At 30.6% G+C, this 14020-nt stretch overlaps 1 protein-coding gene and 1 long non-coding RNA gene across 3 annotated transcripts in view; both read left to right on the forward strand.

The window, feature by feature from the left end:
* Positions 1–14020, forward strand: part of LOC123895496 (fatty acyl-CoA reductase 3-like) — a 53291-nt gene that overhangs the window by 18940 nt on the left and 20331 nt on the right. The window lies entirely within an intron of this gene.
* LOC123895498 lies at positions 8186–10694 on the forward strand. Of its 2 annotated transcripts, none has more exons than XR_006804393.1 (6): positions 8186–8251; positions 8574–8675; positions 8839–8914; positions 9856–9968; positions 10164–10251; positions 10597–10694. It is a non-coding gene; the product is annotated as an uncharacterized LOC123895498 (long non-coding RNA). The 2 variants fall into 2 exon arrangements; XR_006804394.1 differs by having other exon boundaries at positions 8601–8675.

Raw genomic sequence — 14020 nt, forward strand, 5'->3', positions numbered from 1 at the left:
TTTTTTTTTTTTTATAAAAGAATCACTTTTAAAAAATATTGCATAAAGATTTTTTTAAAATAATCACTTTTAAAAAAAGTGTCATACATTCAAATTCACTATTAAAGCACCTCAATATTTTTCAATGCTAAAGCTGATCAATATTTTTAACAAGACTCTGAAGCATATTTTAAATGAAAAGTAACACATATGTCTTGCCTTTGAGTAACCAAAGTCACGGATCAATTGTTTACAAAGTATGCCTAATGCCTATAAGCAAGAAAAATAGTACTGTTGTTGAAGAACAAGAAAACAGGTTAATTAATTAATTAATTAATTAATTATTACCAACTACATGCCTATTTAGCATATTTCTTTGGTCTTCTTCAAAAAAGAAAAAAATTAATTAACTATTTTTGATAATATTTGCCTTCTCAAGAAAATACCTTACTACTTCAATAAGTACTATCTCATTCAGTGTTTTAAAAACCGGACCGGACCGGCCGGTCGAACTGAGAACCGGAGGTAAACCGGTCTGGTCTGATTGTTGGACCGGACATGCTAATGAACCGGTGGAAACCGGAATGAACCGGAAAAACTGGCGAACCGGCGGTTTTATGAACCGGCCGGTTTATTTGCAGGCAGATTTTTTAATTTTATTTTATGCTTTTTTTTTACGCTTTTTTTTTTTTCTTTCTTTTTTTTTCTTTTCTTTTTATGCTTTTTATTTCTTTTTTTTTTACTGTAAACAACACATGCAGAACGGATGAAATTGTTTGGAAACGAATAACAATAGGGCAAAACTAATAACAATAGAAAAGAAACAAATGCTTGCTCAATATTGGGCTTTTGGGTCAACAAAACTAAGTAAATTAATAGCCCAAAGTATTATGGAAAGACTACTTTTCTTTTTAACCAAATAAAAATAAATCAAGTATATTTGACATACAATATTTTTTTGTAAGATATACAATTATTATTTATTCTTTTAAAACCTATAAACATAATTTATTTGTATATGACATTCTTTATATAAAAATTTGTTTATTATTATTATTAGTGGTATATGTTCTTGTTTTATACAAATTATGACATTCTTTTTATGAAATTTTCAAATTTTCATATTTTTTATATTTTTTTAAAGACCGAGTTATCCGATTCAACCGGTTTAATAACTATATAGTCTTATCATAGAGACCGGTTCATTCCATCGGTTTAATCCGGTTTGTCATGCGGTTCGACCAGTGACCCAGTGGTTCGACCAAGGAACCAGTGACCCAGTGCCCTCGCCGGTTCGATGACTGGTCTGGTTTTTAAAACACTGATCTCATTATATATTATGATAGTGTGTATTGTTACTAAACTTCACCTATTATTAAGGTAGCCACTTAACTAAATCAATCCTAATTACAAGGATTTGTTGTTTTACAACATAATCATGTAGACCCATTAAATTAGGTGATACGTTATTGGTTGTTTTGTTGTTGTTTTTTTATATCTTTTTCTTTCATTGTATATTTTTTTTTTCATTGTATATTATTGGTTCTATATAAAGTGATATGTTACTTTGTGCTTCTTTAATTTGCAAGGCCGATTAGACGGACGGAAATAAGCAACTAGTCGTGCCATCATACTATACGTTACGGTCGGATTGGCAAAGCTAAAATATAATATATTTTTTGGACAAAACTAAGCTAAAATATAATCTAAAAATATAAAATTTCCACCATCATAAAAGTAACAATTATCATACAACGGTATAAAACTCTGATGATATGTTTTTGACTAGAAAAAAACAAGAAACAACAAAGGTATACTAGGTAAAATTGAATTCACACTTCTAAATAGAATAAAATATTTATATTTATGTATATATAAAGTAAATTTCTCGGGTCTTACAGTTTTATCCACTTCAAGTTAGAAAAAGTTCCACAAGGATTAAATAGTTTCCTCAATAAAACACATTGAAATCGGAAATTCAAATCAAAATGCACTGAAACAACATTCAACTAAATACATTCAAATCCAACATTAGAGCATCTCAATATTTTTCTATGCTAAAGCTAACAAATAGGTCTTGCCTTTGAGTAACAGATTAATTGTTTATAAAGTATGCATATTGCCTATAAGCAAGAAAAAGAATATTGTTTATAAAGTAAGCTAACAAAAGTCACAGATTAATTGTTTATAAAGTATGCATATTGCCTATAAGCAAGAAAAAGAATATTGTTGTTAAAGAAGAAGATAACAGGTTTATTAATTAATTAATAATTTTTTTTTGATAATGTTTGCCTTCTCAAAAGAATACCTTACTACTTCAATAATTCTGTGGTAAATCAAATCAACTTTAAAATAAACTCATTCAATTATAACCATCAAATCATTGAAAAATTGAAATTAATCATGACTATTTTCTAAAATCACATGTATGAATATTCTTCAAGTCAAAATTAATTACCTTTTGAAAAATTAGTACGTCTTTCGCAATATAAGTGATTATTTTTTGTACACCTCTTTTATGCCACTCGTTGAAGTCTTGAAAAAAGTTGCTGCAGAAATCGTTTGATCGAGGTCTTAAAATTCAAATGGAGTCTCAGATGATCTAACAATTTCTGCAACAACTTTTTCCAATAAAACAAAGGAATGTAAATACCAAGAGATGAAGATCGGCATTTTTGAGCCTCCCCCATTGATGTTGTATATAATTATTCCATTTAAATAATTCTCTTGACGGATTTATTCATATCAATCTTATTATATAGTATTATGATAGCGCGTGTTTGTTACTAAACTTCACCTATTATTAAGGTAGCCACTTAACTAAATCAATCCTAATTACAAGGATTTGTTGTTTTGCAACATAATCATGTAGACCCATTAAATTAGTAAATTAGGTGATATGTTATTGGTTATTTTGTTGTTGTTTTTTTAATTTTTTTTTCATTGTATATTATTGGTTCTATATAAAGTGATACGTTACTTTGTGCTTCTTTAATTTGCAGGGCCGATTGACGGACGGAAATAAGCAACTAGTCGTGCCATCATACTATACCTTACTGTCAGATTGGCAAAGCTAAAAAATATAATATATTTTTTTAACAAAACTAAGCTAAAATATAATCTAAAAATTTAAAATTTCCATACCACCATCATAAAAGTAACAATTATCATACAACGGTATAAAAATCTGATGATATGTTTTTTACTAGAAAAAAACAAGAAACAACAAAGGTATCCTAGGTCCAACAAACAGAAACATACAGACCCCAATTAACTAGAATAACTAAATAACAAAAAAAACTCTCCTTTAAAGAGTTTCAAACATTGATTCACTCTACATCACATTGTCTCACCTAAAAATTAAACTAATTAATAATAATATAGTGTACATGTTCATGTCTACGTAAAGACATAATATATCACTATGTAGGTGGCATCTCATTGTAATTCCATTCCTTCCTTGGAGAAAATAGAACACTGTTATTTCAAACAAAGAACCTTGTTTTTTGCCCAAATTTCCAGGTTACTCTAGTTTCCTCTTTCCTCATATTTCCAAATGTACTCTTTCCTTTGAATTGAAACACATTATAGTTAACCCTATTTATAATGGAATTCAAAAGCATCATACATTTTCTTCATGGCAAAACAATTCTAACCACCGGTTTCAATTACTTAAAAAAATATCTATCTCACTCTTCTAAATAAAGGTTTATTTATATACCATTTGTTTGTATGCTTGTGTGATTTTGTGGTTTTTATGAAAAAATATTAGAAGTTCAACTAAATGTGAAGAAACTATATCTTCTTCTTAGAGTCAAAAATTATAAATCTGCTAACCAACACTTCCGCGCTGAGGTGATGAATGTTTGTATTTTACAAGTTTAAAATGATTTGTATCAAAAAATGTAAAGTTAAAACATTTTTTATACGAATGATTTTAAACTTGTAAAGTACAATATTCATCACCTTAGTGCAGAAGTGTTAATTAGTAGATTTACAATCAATGATTCTAAGTAGAACATAAAGTTTCTTTATATTTAGTTGAACTCTTAGTATCTTTTCCACAAAAGTTGAAAAGCCACACAAGCAAATAAACATATGGTATATAATGAAACCATTACTTAGAAGAGATTGAGAGAGAGATAAGTTTTAATTTGCAAAGAAGCAAGTCATTGGCACCTGTGATTAGAATTTTCTGCCATGAAGAAAGTGTATAATGCTTTTCAATTCGATTAAAAATAGAGTTAACTGAATGTATTTCAACTCAAAGGAAAGAGTAAATTGGAAATAAAAAACTAACGTGGAAAAAGAAAACTACAGTAAACTGAAAAGAGGAAACCGAAAATAGGAAACTGATGTCTGGCAAGAGGGAACTAGAGTAAATTGAAAATATGGGCAATAAACTAAGTTCTTTGTTTAATATATAGTGATATATTATATGTCTTTATGTAGACAATAGACATGACATATGTATACTATATTATTATTAATTGATTTAATTTTCAGGTGAGACAATGTTTGAATTGAGTTTGAAATCAATTGTTGGTTGGTTTAATGGAGATTGACGCTAAACTTGGTAGGGAGAACCACAGTTTGATCCCCCGCAACTACGATCGGGAAGAGGCTGGAACCAGTTGAATGTTGATGTTCGGACTGACACCCGAACCAGATTAAACTAATGGTGAAAAAAAATATTATTAGGTGAATCAATGTTTGAAACTCATATGAATAATATTATATTTTTTTAGTGATTAGAAATTTCATTCATAAAGTGTATAATGCAATGTTCGTACCAACTGAATTAAACTCGCGGGAATAATGTAAGATTACTTTTGGATAATATGAGATCAAAATAATTTTTAAATAAGTAGTACAAGGTAGTAACCTTGGTCGTTTCGCACTGACTCACAATCGGTTTAACAATGTTAGAATCAATTAAAAGATTGCAAATTGGGGGTTTTCGGTTTTGAAAACAGTAACAACAATAACGAATTTAATCAATGTCTGGAACATAAACATAATAATTCGACTTATTTGCGCTCCGAATTGACTTTAGGCTTCAACACAAAAGTTGTAGCTCTCTGTCTTAGCTTTCCAACGCATCTTCCCGCGCCTCAATCCGATATTCGTAGCTCCAGTTATGACCTACAGACGGAGAAGGTGTCAAGTTATTATTAATTCAGAAAATAAGTGACGAAAATAAAATAAAGCTAGAAATAAACTTAAATATAAAAACACATTAAAATAGTGAAAATAATGAAATAAATCATAGGAATACTTAAGTACAATAGTAGAAAAATGTGCATTAAAATGCACTGATCAATATGCTTGAAAGGTTTTTTTTTTTTTTTTTTTTTTTTTTTCATTTTGAAGCCAAGGGAGTAATATTAATATGAGTTACAACTACATTGTGCAGACTTGCAGTTATTTTAGGCATTGTTGATAAATGTATATGTCTCGTATTTTTTATCGCCGTTTTTTTGAATTCTAAATATTAAGTTTAGAAATTTGATTGTAATTTTAAAAATCGATATATTAGTTAATTAAAATTTTTATCATCAACAATTGTTCCCTGTATAATAGTTATTTAAATTTTTCATTAGCAAAATCTTGTTTCACATGTAAAGTAGTTTTTAAAAATTTTCATTGGCATCAACTTGTTACCTCGTGTATAATAGATAATTTAAATTTTTTATCAACAATTTTTTATCCCGTTTATAATCATTATTTAAGAAAAAATTATTGATGACAACTTGTCATGTATATATAAATTTTTTGTCTAGTGTATATTAGTTATTCGTAAAAATTCATATTTAGTTTATCCATCTTTATAAAATAAAATTTAACCTTTTGTAAGAGAGATTTTTATAATATATTAAAAATGATCGCAAAAAATAAATTCAAAATTTTGAAGCGCAAAATTTTTTTTTTTTAATTAATCTCTTTTTAAAATAAGTTAACCTTTTGCTAGAGAGGTTTCTATAATATCTACTAATCACGACAGCGGAAAAAAAATCAAAATTCGAATGATACAACCAAAAGTTGTACGGAAGTTATTTGGAGGACCGGATTTTGTTAAATTTTTTTATAGGGAATAAAGACGAAATTTGAGATATCTACTTAAAAAAAATTATGAGCGATATTTTGTCTAGTGTACATTATTTATTCAAAAAATTCATATTATCATTCTATACAAAAATTAACTTTTTTCACGAGAGATTTTTATAATGTATTAAACATGATCCCGAAAAAAATTCAAAATTTTTAAGCGCAAAAAATATAATATTTCGTATTTAATCCATCCTTTTATAAGAAAGTACAAAACATTACCTCGGAAAAAAATTCAAAAATTCAAAATACAGATGAATTGATCTAAAAGTATAGATCAAAAGTTTATAGTGACTAAAATCAACAATTGAGACAAAAGAAAAATCAATAGAGAATATGAGATTGATCATTAGAATTTTGTATAATATGTGAAGAATTAAAACAACAATGAATTATGATAGTATTATTTCTAATAGCTTATGTGTACATTTCTAAGAGATCGATAATTTAGTATTGGACAAAACTTAGGTGCAGTATCCTAAGTGCTGTTTTTACTGTTCCCAATTAAAATTTTCCACGTGTATTTATTTATTTTAATTTCACAACTCATTAAAACTCTGATTACTCTGTTACTTCTCCTTTTCCTTTCAACTTCAATGAGCATCATCAGATCTCACACTACCTCCACCGCCCATGGTTATTTTCCCCTTTCCGAGCCTTTCTCTGCCATTTAAAAACACCTTCTCCAATTATGAATAGAAGGCAATGAGATTGGACATTAATTTTTCATATGCAGTTTCAATTTTTATAATCTTTAAAATCCAACACTAATCAAATTAAAGGGCATTGAGAAAATCAATTGTTTTTAGTTTGACTAGACGAAACACTATTACAACAGATCTGCATAATTACAACAATGAAAAAATATTGTGATCTCTAATGGCGGTTGTTCATGGGTTGTAAAAATCTTATTTTGGTAAAGGTATTGTTATGTGAGAAACATGACAGATGAGAAGGTTAGTGGGTTAAGTTGGCTTTGTTAGTTATTGTGGAATGAATGATTGAATGGAAGTATCTATGTTGGGAGGACGTCAGGTTATTCATGGCAGTGAGAGTTGCAGAAAGATGTTTTGGTTGAAGAAAGATGCGGAGAAAGAAAAAAAAAAAAATACACGTGTAAAATTTTAATTGGGAACAGTAAGAACAACACTTAGGGTACTGCACCTAAGTTTTGTCCTTTAGTATTAACCATAATATCTTACTTTCTTTTTTTTTTTTTTTAAAGAAACAGGGCCAAAGCCCAAAAGAAAAGAAAACTAAACAATTACACGAATATTTCTAAATATGAAAGTATCACTATATACAATATCTCTGGATATAAAATATAATGATTAATAAATTTTCTTCTAACCTTATTTTCGTCTGGCATGGAACATTCTGCCATATATGAAATTTCATTTCCAATTTGACAATTTTAATCGAACGGTCTTTAATGTTTAACTGTACGACTGCAGAGTTAAATTGACCGTAATCAATTTGGGTCCAAAATATATATCACTCTAAATTTTCATCTTTATGACACTAAATGTCTGAATTACATACTTTGTTGTCATTTCTCTTGTATAGATAGAGACAATATGTTTATTATCGAGAACAATTAATTAGTTGTATTTTAAGGGAATTGCACAATTTTGCGGATAAAAGTATGACATATACAACAACAATATGTTTATTGTCAGCCATTTGCAACAACAATCTACGAAATTATTGTGAAAAGAGAAGATCACACACCATTATTGAAGAACCAAGAAGAAAAATGCATAAGCAAGATGAAAAACAATGCTAAAGCTTAGGCGCGGTTTGAGCACTACAAGAAAAATTGAAGACAGCGACGGTCCATTTGAGGCGGTATCAAGTGAACCGCCGCCGCTCATGTCAATACTGACGTTTAATGCGGCATTCATTCAACCGCCGTTGGTGTGTGTAAATCTCGGCGGTTCCTGTGGTAAAGCGGCGGCAGTTTTATAGTGTTCCGCGGCAGCTGGATTAGAAATAAATGTTCGTTCACGATTAGGAATGAGTACCCCCTCTCTCTTATTCTCTCGCACAAAAATTTCACAACCCAGTTTTAGTGTGTATCGCACGACCCCTTGTTTTAAAAAAAGAAAGCTTCAACACTTCTCTTCTCTTCTCTGCTTGTTCGACCCCTTGTTTTCAATTTCAGGTGATGAAATTTTTATATGAATTGAGACAAATTTCTATCATTTTTCTATTTTTTGTCTTTGATTATGATGATTTAGAGTTTTTAGTCCATTTAGGGTTTTGAATTTTATCAATTGATGGTTTAGGGTTTTTGCTAGTTATAGTCATTCAATTAGTTTTGAAATTTCAATTAGTATTATGAAGGGTTTGACGACACATGCTATATTCCTTATGAAATAATTTATTGCTAGTTTGCTTATGAAGGGTTTGATCTGATATTGCTAGTTTGCTATTAGTTTTCTTAACATTTAAATATATTCTCCTGAATATTGTTTTTGATATAGTCATATATTTTGTTGGACTGAAAGCAGTAGTAAGTGAAAGTGTGCAGCAACCACTACTCTGCTATGACAACTTGATCAGGACAATTTTTCTATTTCAAGAAGGTAACTTTATTTGCTTTCAACTAATGAGTTTGTTGGTCTGCATGCTTGGGTTTAACCCCCAACATGTGTGTTTATGGATTGTCTTGTACATTTTTAGCATAAGTTGTTTATCCTTTGGTATTTGATTTTGAACATGATTTGAAGGTTAACTATGTTTATTTAGGATATTGTGTTTTCAAGGCTTACTGTCTTTGATTGGCGTTGATTACGGCGTTGGGAAAAATACTCTATTGTTGTAGGTATGACTTTAGTTAGATGATTTACTTGCTTCAATTTAATATCACTATTTTGTGGACTTTTTCTATATTACCCAAAAATTAGGAAGTAATATCAACAATATATGCTCCTCAGATCTTAGGATGGACCAAAATTTCTTTAAATTATTACTATAGGAATTTAAAGTATCAATATAACCAAGAAAAGTTATGAGATAGTATTAATATTATAGTGCATTATATGTTCTAGTGTTGATGCTTCATGGATTTATTTTGTTTGGATTGTCGATTAAACTTGACTTTATCTCCTATTGTTGATTTTCATATGCAGATTCTACTCTTTTTGTGGCTGCAATTCTGCAGATAGTTGTATATATTATAGATAATATTTTTTTGGCTTGCACAACTCTTAGATTTTGGTACTATCACTCAATTGTTATGTTTTAATGTGTTTTACATGAGAAAGCTTAGTTCTAGATTTTATTTTGAGTAAATGCAGTGTTATAGGTGGAGACATGACAAAGTTTTATCGTTAGTTGTATGTTTGAATACATACTCTTTCTTGAGTGAATTTATAGGCCCTTCACTTGTGTTGCTCTAGTTATTGAATTATTTACAGATTCTTTACTTATATGTGTATGTATACATGTCTATTTATTTGACGAAACATAGATGCTTTGGATGAAACAAAGATGCTTGGACCAATGAATTTAGTATGTTTGATTATCTCAACAAGAATGCTATCTTGCTAACATGTGTTTATTATGTGTTTGTTAAATGTATCTTTTGGATAAACTTTGAGATTGATTGACCTTTTGACTGCATAGTATATGTTTTCGATGCGGTCTTTATTATGTTGATTTGGTTCTTTCGAATGTTATTTTGGTTCCTATACTGCTTGTCATCAAGTGCCGGTGAAGTTTAGTGCAAGAATTATGTATTGATTTTGGTCATGATGTTTGTAGACAAGGGGCAGTAGGAAGCAAGTGCCATAGACATGATCGTGCCAGTAGGATTGAGAGAATCTTAAGCTTTTCATGCATCTGATGGCAATGCTGAACTGGTCTTGTCAATGCAGGTAAAATCATTGTTAACTCTGATAGTAACCCAACTCTCGTGAAGGAAAAAGAACTTAAGCATCTTGGTAATGGAGATGTCAATTCTCATGTTTGTAAAGTGTATTAATTCATTATATTGTGTTTCCTCACTAATAAAGTTTGATATTAGTTTTTTATGGAATTGTGGCATATAATTGATTTGAAAATAGGAACAGTACATCACCAAAGGGGAGCAGCCAATTGAATTTCCATGACAGCTATGTTTCTATTCAAAGCTATTGGCCCTGCTGCTGGTGGTACAATGTGAGTCTGAATTTTTCTTTTTATCTCAAAATCTACACTACAACTGAGTAGTGAACCTTTAATAGCTCAAACTATTACATTGACTATATGGTTATATGGTATAAGGCATTGTTTATCCGATATATAAGCTTTAAGAGCTAGGGCAGTGTGGTCTCTTCCACTTTTGGTTGGCGTTCTTATTTATGCTTCATGTTAGTATTAATTTTCTGCATACTTTTAGTTTACCCTTATGTGACTAGTGGCAGTGCAGCCTCTAGGCTCTTTAGTAACATTTTTTAGTAACATTTGTACACTTCTGTTATGTTAAGCTTTGTAATTCACTTTTCTCCAACTATAATTGTGCAGGCACAAATAACTTCAATATTGAGGATGATCCATTATTCTGACAAAGTGCATGTGCTTAGGGAGGCCATTAATATCCTGTGGAAATCGAGCATGGTCCATTATATATTTTCTTTCTTTTTGGTAATAATTCTGAATTATTGAGCAATGATTTCTGTTTCATCTCATCACACTGATATTGATATTAAATTGTGGCTAAATCATTGTGTTCAGAACTTCTCCTTTAAAAGTTTGATTTTCGGCTCAGAACTTCTCCTGTGGAAGTTTGAGGAAAGGAATCTTCATTGCTGAAGCAGTTTTCATCTTTGCAACCATGATTCTTAAAGTATACTACTACATGTACTTCACAAAGGCAACCACAACTCCACTTTCTCAGAAGACTAACAGGGTTAGTTCGTCAGTTGGAATGACTGGAGATACATGATGAATCATGGATGAATCATGAAAGGGTAACAAATTTTGAGTATTCATTCTAATGGATGTTAAACTCAAAGGCAAGTTATTGTACCATTTAAGTTTAGGTGAAGGGGATATACTAAGTTAATTTTTTGGAAGCATGTGTCATATGCAATGAGGTTTCAGATAAACTTTATATTGTATTTTTTACTATTAATTAATTATTTGTCTGAGTATTTTTTTATTGTGACTTAAATAATATTTTTTGGCTACTTTGTATGAGTATATATATTTTATTTTTGATTTTTTTGCAGGAAACAAAAAAAAAATAGCGTTTAAAAATTGCAGGAAAAAAAGCGTTTAAAAAAATTTGTGGGAAACAAAAAATAATTGTTTTTTTTAAATATAAAAGCGAATAGCGGCGGTTACACCCGACGCTAAAAGCTTAAAAATAATTGGAAAATATTTACAAAGAGCGACGGTTCGAAACCGCCGCACAATCAATACAACCGACGCTAAGGTCCATGCGGCGGTTATTCCAACGTTTTACTGGAAACGCTGCTGTATGCTGTAGCGACGCTGCTTGTTGCGTCAGTTGTACAACCGCTGCATTAGTCAATTAGCGACGGAAAAAACCGACGCTAATGCTTTTTTTTCAGTGGTCGCCGCTTTTCAGCTTTTTTGTAGTGGAGCCTTAAGCAAGAAGAGAAAATTGCATTAATCACAAAAATTGAGAATTTACAATATGTGCACTTCTTTATATAATGCAAATGATAAACTGACTAGTCCAACTAACTAACCAACTAAGAAACTAACTAACAACTACTCCTAACTAACTTTAGGACCAAATCAATTAGAGGAGTTGGTTAACTTGTGAAGTAAGTAATCTCTTCATTCCTTCTTGCCTTGAGTTTCAACAAATATTGCTAAAGATATTCTGACAATGCCAATACGATTGATGGTTTCACTACTCCTGTGGTTATGATCACACTGACAGGGTCATATATGCCAAACAGTTCATTGATGTTATCAGTGTTGTTTTTATATTCTCCCTATTTTTACTTCTATTTATCGGCTAAAGAAATCGGGGGCATGATATGACCGAATTCATTGGGGATGGACAAAAACAAAAAAGTAGTGAAACCATCAACCATGTTGCCGTTGTCAGAATCATCTTCAACGATAAATTCATTAGTTGTTGTTGCAGATGGCTGAAAATAAACATATTGTTGTTGCAAATGTTATACTATTATCCGCAAGATTGCGCAACTCCCCTAAAATACAACCAATTGTTCTCGATAATAAACATATTGGAGCTATCAATACAGATGACAACAAGGTGGGTAATTTAGACACTTAGTGTGTGTTTGCATTACAGTGGATATGCCAGAATCATGGTGATCCACTTTGATTTTCCAAAAGTTACAAAGTGTAGATTATGTAAAATCATGATGAATCACAGTGATTCTGATACATCCATCGTGATACCAAACATAGGCTTAGCTAGTGTCATAAATATGACAATTTAGAATGATATTTTGGACTTAGATTGGGTGCAGTTAAACGGTAAGGACAGTCTGATTAACCTAGGACAGTCCTGATTTAAAGTTAGTATTTTTAATATTATTAAATAAAATTTATATGTCTAGTTTTTAGACCGTCCAATCTTAATCAAACGACTAAAAACTCCATGACTATGTAACTGATATTAATGGTTTATGATTTTATTTATAAACAGCAAAATATATTATTATTAATAATCAGTCTATGTACAAGACGAACAGAGCCGGGAGAAACAGAACTACAAAAACAAAGGCGCTGTATATAAGCGGAATATCAATGAAGAAAATCAAAACCGACACCACTTAATAGAAGTCTACATCTAATCTCATTCTCAGAGAGACACTCCTCAGCCTCCAGACCAGCAAAGAAGACACAAACTCAACTCATAGATATGCCACGAAACTTTAACTCTCAATCTCGAATCAAAAGTGATCGGCGCATCAGAACCCAAAAAGTATCTCCGTGAGCCCAAAATTGATGTGACAACGGTAGAAAGAAAGCTAGGCAGATAAGTTCTAGCTAGCTCGCAATCTGCTTCCAAACCATCAACGCCGATGTGAAAAAGGTCAAACCAAATACAAAGAAGTTTGCAAATCTCAGCAGATTTGAAAACCAAAAGAGACTCAATAAAAAGAATCCTGCAAATCTCAACAGATTTGGAAGCTTTTGACCGCACCCAATCTAGGTTTATGATTTTTTATTGAATATCGTTAATTTTGATGAGTTTCATAACATATCAAATAATTTTCAATTTCTTTTTGAAAAATTATGAATAATCTATATAACATATAAGTTCTTTTAAAAAAATTATGAATAATTTATAGGGTCATGCTAACTGGTGCCCCCGGGGCACTGGTTAAGGAAACCAAAAAAAGAAATTTTAAAATTAAAAATAACAATGTTTACACTTTCGAGGCGTTGAGTGCACAAACTTCAATGTGATATTACTATATTTGGTTCCTTAAACAGTGCCCCGGAGGCACTGTTTAGCATATAACATAAATTTTTAATACAACGGTGAAATTTATAAAATTCGTATTTATTATAATATTATTTATTACATCATTACCATTAGGCAAATGCTAAATAGTGCCCCAGGGGCACTCTTTAAGCCCTTAAATAGTAAGTTTTTTATTGAATTATTATGTAAATGCGTAAAGTCAACGCATTGGAAATTGGAGTATTTAATTTTTTGAATAAAAAGTTTCTTTTAATAGAATGCTTAAAGAGTGCCCCGGGGGCACTAGTTAGCAAGACCCTTACCATTATATGTTAGACGTTGTCTTAATTATATGGCATCAATATATGGGCAAGTGTTTGTTGGTGTGTGTCAAAGTTTGACACTTAGCAGTTCTCATAATATAAATGTCATGTAATGGGAGGTCGTGTTCTCTAAGTGCATGAAAAATTTTATGAGTTTTGCCACGTTACGTTTTGCATGCATGCAGCACCTTCATATTAATTATTC

This window comes from Trifolium pratense, linkage group LG7 (assembly GCF_020283565.1).
Source record: "Trifolium pratense cultivar HEN17-A07 linkage group LG7, ARS_RC_1.1, whole genome shotgun sequence".
NCBI classification, from domain to species: Eukaryota; Viridiplantae; Streptophyta; class Magnoliopsida; order Fabales; family Fabaceae; genus Trifolium; species Trifolium pratense.